Source organism: Marmota marmota, unplaced genomic scaffold (genome assembly GCF_001458135.2).
Source record: "Marmota marmota marmota unplaced genomic scaffold, marMar, whole genome shotgun sequence".
Lineage (NCBI taxonomy): Eukaryota > Metazoa > Chordata > Mammalia > Rodentia > Sciuridae > Marmota > Marmota marmota.
Genome location: NW_026000082.1, coordinates 37,693,760 through 37,700,428, shown reverse-complemented (window position 1 = coordinate 37,700,428; position 6,669 = coordinate 37,693,760). Strand labels below are relative to the sequence as shown.

Sequence of the window (6,669 nt, the reverse complement as noted above, 5' to 3'; positions counted from 1 at the left end):
CTGGATGTTTCCTTGTCCCAGGCCACCCATTCCAAGACTTCCATCTTCTCTGGAGCCTTGATTCAGCAATTATCACCCCTCTCTTGTATCTTCAACCTTCCCATTTTCTACTGGCTATCCCTCCTTAAAGAAAAAAAAAAGTGGGCCTCCTCCCCGTATTCCCTTGCGGTAAAGAGTAGCCCTGTTTTCTCTTTCCTTTCTTAGCAAGCCTGCCTTCCTTCTTGGGATTGAACCTAGGTCACTTTACCATGCATATCCTCAGCCTCTTTGATTTTTTGAGATTTTTTTTAAATTTTTAAGTAGCTGGGGTTATAGGTGTGTGTGTTATAAGTGAGCACCTGGCTCACTTCTCTCTTCTAGTCAGTTCAATTGAGCAAATATTTACTAAGCACCTTTTGTACACTTGAAACATACTAGAATTCACACTGGTATAGCTACTAACATACCTTTTAGAAAGATGTCTACCCCCTACCCCTATGCCAAAGTTCTGAAGGCATACTAAACAATGTGTTTACATTTAGATCAAAACACTTTTGGAGAACACTATACTTGAAATGTAGCGGGAATCATAAATAATCACTACTAAGTCTGCATGTCAAAGGCTAGCTTCATAAACTTCATAAAAGGATAGTGAACAGCCTCAAATTCATTCGAAGTTTGACAGCCAACCTCCAAGAGGGCCTCAATGATTCTGACCTTCTATTACTCTAGCCCAGTCTAGTCTCTTCCTACACAGTATAGAGCTGTGTAGGGGGAAGCTAGCTGAACATCATGAGAACACTTAATTGGTCTAAAGTTTTATTTCAGTAAAACTTGTCTAGGAACTGAGGTTTCCGGCCAACCACATATATTAACTGCCAGGCAAGTGACTGTGCTACTTCAGAAACAATTCCTCTGACCCCAATGGAGCCTTCAGTGACTGCAACTCCAAGAGACTCTGAGCCAGAATCACTCAGATAAGCCACACTTGGAAGATTTTTTGGCAATACTAGAGACTGAGCCCAGAGGTGCTCTTCCTAATGAATTACATCCCAAGCCCTTTTTATTTTTATTTTCTATTTTGAGACAGGGTCCCACTAAATTGTCCAGGCTGGCTTTCAACTTGCCATCCTCTTGCCTCTTAGCCTGGGAGTAGCTGGGATTAAAGGCATTACTTGAATATGACCTCAAATTTGCCATTCTCCTGCCTTAGCTTCCTGAGAAGCTAGAATTACAGGTGTGTATCACCAACTTGGCTTAGTCATATACTTTTTTTAAAAAAAAAATACTTATTTTTTTAGTTGTAGTTGGGCACAATTCCTTTATTTATTTTCTATGTGGTGCTAAAGATTGAACCCAGGGCCTAGCACATGTGAGTCGTGTGCTCTACCGCTGAGCCACAACCCCAGCCCAGTCATATACTTTTAAAAAGAATGAATTTTTTTAAACTTATTTTTTAAAAAAATATTTTTTACTTGTTGATGGACTTCTATTTTCACTTATTTGTACGTGGTGCTGAGAATCAAACCCAGTGCCTCACGCACGCTAGGCAAGCACATTACCGCTGAGCCATAACTCCAACCCTAAAGAGTGAATTTAAAAAAAAAATGTTTATTTTTTAATTGTAGTTGCATACAATATCTTTAATTAGTTTATTTATTTTTATGTAGTGCTGAGGATCAAACCCAGAGCCTCACCCATGCTAGGTGAGCACTCTACCACTGAGCCACAACCCTAGCCCCTGAAGAATGAATTTTATGGTACCAATTATGTATCAATAAAACTCTCTATTATTTTAAATGCAAAAGAATATTCAAATTATCAGGTTGACCTCAGACCTCCTGAATCAAAACTGCATTTTAACAAGATTCCCAGGCAATTCACAAAACACTGATGTTTGGAGAAGCAGTAATCAAAAAGAAACATAGTCAAAATTGCCTCTCCAGTCACTTTCATTACTTTCAGAATAGCCAGCTTGATTTCACTAAGGTAGTATTTTCCCCGTCACAATTGCTTGAGATAAACACTGTTCACAGTGACTTTACAGTTTCTGGCTTTCCCTGCAAAGTCTTAGTACTTAGTGGAGCCTGCACTGAGCTGAGGCAAGGCTCTGAGGTCTTGTCTTTAAACCCCTCAACTGTACTAGGTTCCTAAGAGGAGCATTCTCTTCCCACCAGTGTTGAAGGGAGTGGCGATAACATACACAAAGTGAACAAACATACAGAATCTAATGGGAAATGAGACCAAAGAACCCACTCACTTTAGAAACCAGTTTATTAAAGGTAAAATCAGATTTACAGAAGTATAAAACAATAAAGGACAGAAGTGCAGAGGCTTTGCATACAACAGGGGATAAATTACCTACCTGGGTTTCTCAGAAGTTTTTCTTCACTTTTGCACAAAAAGTCTTAACCTATTTTTTAAAAAGAGTCCTAAGGAAAGTCTCAGCAGTGGTATTTTCTCATAATTTAGCACTTAAAGAAGTTTATATGTGTAAATGTATTTTATATAATATTATATTACATGAATATAAATATCCTCCTTCTGTTCCACTGAATTTTGTGTCTGGGGCAAAGAGGTAAGGTCAGCATACAAACTATCTTTGAATCGGGGAAGAAAAAGTTTCTGATTTTCTGGCTCTCTAAAACCCCAGATTCTATTATATTTCTAATTTTCTAAGCTATTTGTGATTTCCTTTTTTAAAAGGAGGCATATTTTATTAAGAACTGTGCATGTTTTATAGCCAGGAACTGCATATAAATATCACATCTAACTTAAGAGTGCATGTTCTGCTATCAGTCTACCTGTGTTTAAGTATCAGTCCTACATCAGTCATGCAAACTTAGGCCAAGTTAGTTAGCTTTTACGCTTGCCTGAGAAAATAACACCTACCTCATAGCACAGATGTGAGGATTAAACCTGTGATGAACCCACACATACAAAGTATTGGTAAATGTTCAGCTCACATGCACACACAAATGGAGGTTTTCTTATAGAATATGTCACATTCAGATTAACATACTAGTTATTAGAGTGGATTGTTGATGAGGATATGGAATTAGCCTCATTTTATCAGATTTTGTTTCCTCAAACTAAACTTCTATCTGTAGTGTATCAATAAAACTGAACTCCGTGAGGACATGAACTGGGTATATTAGTTCATCTTTGTATTCAGGGCCTGGCATACATAGGTATATAATTAATGTGGAATAATTTATTTCAGGTAATTTTAAATCATTTATTAAAACCATATATTGGTGGATGTTAATAAAAATCCTTAATGTTGCTCTTATTTGTCAAAAGCTAATGTATATACAATGCTTGATAGGACCTTTGAAACATTAAAGCCTTTTTCTATATAATGAGGGATAAAACTAAAACTCAACTGAAATAATTTAAAAAAAAATTTAAGCACAAAACAGCAAAAATCAGCACCGTGTATACTTCAACCTAAGTTCCAGCTTAGTTGCTGAGAAGTGGAGAAAAACGTCCATGTTGCATAAGTTCACCTTCTCCACAATACTGTTAACACACCAAATATGGGCAAGAATTTGAGGCTTAGAATAAAGGAGCTGCTGATCTTTACTAAAATGGAACAACTGGTTTTACAATACCTAGCAATCATTCTTCAAAACATACAATTCACTTACCTTTTAGTATATTTCCTAAAAACACTAAAAACAGTGGTAAGGCTTAGCTGGTAAATTCCATGAAGTCAGTTCTTTTCCTCTGACTGTAGTGGAGTACACAAAGCTGATTTGAAAATGCTAGAAATGAGTTCCTATTTCCCCTTGCATTCTTCAGATGTCATTTTTCCCCAGTTTTCTGTACTGGCTGGTTTCCATTTCAGCAGCAGGCACGAAATCTTGAAGGTCAGACATAGTAAACTAGGAAGGACATAACATTAGGTGACAAGGGTGTAGTTTCAGAATAAACAAATTTTAATAGGGATGAACTGTGTCTTAACGTGTGGAAATGAATTACAAGTTCTGTTCCTTAGTGAAAATCAGCTCTTAGTCAAGCCAAGAATTTGCTATAGACTGGAATTTTCTGTGTTCCTTTCTAAGATGGGATCTCACTATGTTGCCCAGGCTAGCCTTGAACTCCTGGGCTCAAGCGATCCTCCTGTCTCTAAGTAGCTGGGACTACAGGCACATGCCACCACAACTGGTTTTCATATTTCTTTAATAAATGTTGAGTGAAAAGAGATGTAATTCCCGTGAAGATCAAATACAAGTTGATCAATTTAGTTCAAGTCTATCCTTCATTTTGCAGTAAAAACGTGTAAAGGAAAAACAATTCTATCAAAGGGAACCAAAAATACTAACAAATTGTTCAAAGTGATTTTTTAAGTTGCCAATCTAATTTAAAATGGATATTTTATTTATATATCACTTAAATCAGAAGAAAGTGAACTTTATCTGATTATTAGCACAAGCTTCAAACTTAAAAGACTTATTTCTGTTCTACTGCCTTCTTGGTTATAGGAAATAAGCATCAAAATGAATTCATTAAAAGAGAAGAAATACTGAAGAATTCATCTGAATTTAACAAGGAAATGGCTTTATGCTTTGCAAATCGTAAAGTGAAAACCAGAACTTTCTAAACTTCAGGCAGTTAGCAAACCAAATTCTTTTTATTTGCTTCCTTAACAGATTTGTTACACTGACTCACTGACACTTCAACTCCCTTTGACATTCAAAGTGGTGGAGTCACTACTTTGGGAATGAAATGAGAGTAGCTAGATGGCAACACTGGGACTGACAAGACTCGCTTCTTAGGAAATGAATGAGAAAGCCGTTGGTGTGCCACAGAGTCTGAGCATTCTGACCATATGAGCAGGCAGTTATCCTTGCTGAATGGTCCTGGATTCCAAATGACTGATTCCTCCTCTAGGAACTCATTCCATCAGGGACTCAGAAGCAATCCACACTGGAGATCATTTAAAAATGTGCACTTTCAATAATCATTATCTATCTTAGCAGCTAGAAAGGCAAAACAAAAGTTAGAGAATATAAAAACACCCTGAGGCAGAATGCTGATTTTAAATAATAAACAAAATGATCAGAAGCAATGAAAAAAGAAAACATAGTATGAAGACATTTGATCCTAAGTTTTGTTTTCACAAAAAAACAAAAACTCTCAAATGTCTGTCATTCAAAGTATTCTCCTTCCTCTCCAGTTTGTTTCTAGGCTGGCATTCCAGAAGTGTAAGGAATATAAAACATAATGGCTAGATATTCACTAAGCAGGATGTGAGTTTACTTACACTGCCAAGTTAATCAACACTGGACTCAACAGGTCTTTTATCCCAGACAAAAACTCATCAATGAAAATCAGACACTGCTCCTGATACCAGATTTTAATAGAAAAGGACAAGAGTGATTCTTATTACCTACACTCCACTTTATATTAAAAAAAAAAAATCCCTCAAAAAAGAAAATAAATGGAATCACATTTAGAAAGACCTCAGAAAAAATAGTAAGAAACAGAGTAAGAAAGTTTAAGAACAGCTGGGATTGTGGCTCAGCGGTAGAGCGCTTCTCTAGCACGGGCGGGACCCGGGTTCGATCCTCAGTACCACATAAAAATAAAGGCATTGTGTTGTGTCCATCTACACCTAAAAAAATGAATACATGTTTTGGGGCTGGGGATATGGCTCAAGAGGTATCGCGCTCGCCTGGCATGCGTGCGGCCCAGGTTCGATCCTCAGCACCACATACAAACAAAGATGTTGTGTCAGCTGAAAAACCAAAAAATATTGAAATTCTCTTCTCTCTCTCTTAAAAAAAAAAAAAAAAAAGTTTAAGAACAAACTGTATGAATGCTGAGCTTCAAAGTTTCTTGGTTTATAGTTAAAAAGAAATATTTGCTGGGTGCAGTGGTGCATACCTACAATCCTAGCAGCTTCGGAAACTGAAGCAGGAGGATCTCAAGTTCAAAGCCAGCCTCAGCAACTTAGTGAGGCCCTAACTCTAAACAAAATACAAAAAAGGATGGGGATGTGGCTCAGTGGTTAAGTGCCCCTGCGTTCAATCCCTGGTACCACCCCCCCAAAAAAATTAAGGGGAAGACAAAAATGTACATGTGAGTTTTCTTTCAAAGCAAAAAAGACTGCTCAAAGCTTGTGGGGTAGGGGGATGGACAAAGCATAGGTGTTAAAATTGGTATCTGGAAAGAGGAAATAATAAAATAGTTTGTTGCAGGGTTGAGATACACCCTGGATTAGGCTTGTTAAATGAAGAGAGTTGCCAGTTGTCAAGCACAGAATTACGCTCTTATGTATCTTTGCTGGTGAAATTTTGCTGTTACAAGACTCAATAACTTGAATTTCAAGGCTATTTTTAAAACCAATCACATCTTCAGTCTTGCATTATGAATTTCCAGGGTTAATTTTTTCATCAAGGTCAGTGTTAAGACCTATGTTACTAAACACTCTCTTGGTATTTCAATTTCCCATATCTAATACACTTCATCATAGCTTCACTGACATCTCAGATGCCCCTATAGGCTCAAAACAGAGAAGAACCTCTGAGAAATGTAACCATTATACCTGTGCCTGGGTTGAAGAATCATCCTCATGATCAGGACAAAAGGATTTTTTTGTTGTTTTTCTTCATGCCTGGTTGATAAGAAGTTGTCCACTGGACCTGAGAAAAAGTAGAAGTCCTAGCACTAAGTTTTCACAGG

The 6,669-nt window shown here is 37.2% G+C and overlaps 1 long non-coding RNA gene across 1 annotated transcript; it reads right to left on the bottom strand.

Annotated features, from left to right (window-relative positions):
- Positions 1-2,235: 2,235 nt before the first annotated feature.
- Positions 2,236-5,617, bottom strand: LOC125620483. The gene is made up of 2 exons (XR_007352183.1): positions 4,811-5,617; positions 2,236-3,866 (listed from the first exon to the last, which is right to left on the bottom strand). It is a non-coding gene; the product is annotated as an uncharacterized LOC125620483 (long non-coding RNA).
- Between the last annotated feature and the right edge of the window lie 1,052 nt (positions 5,618-6,669).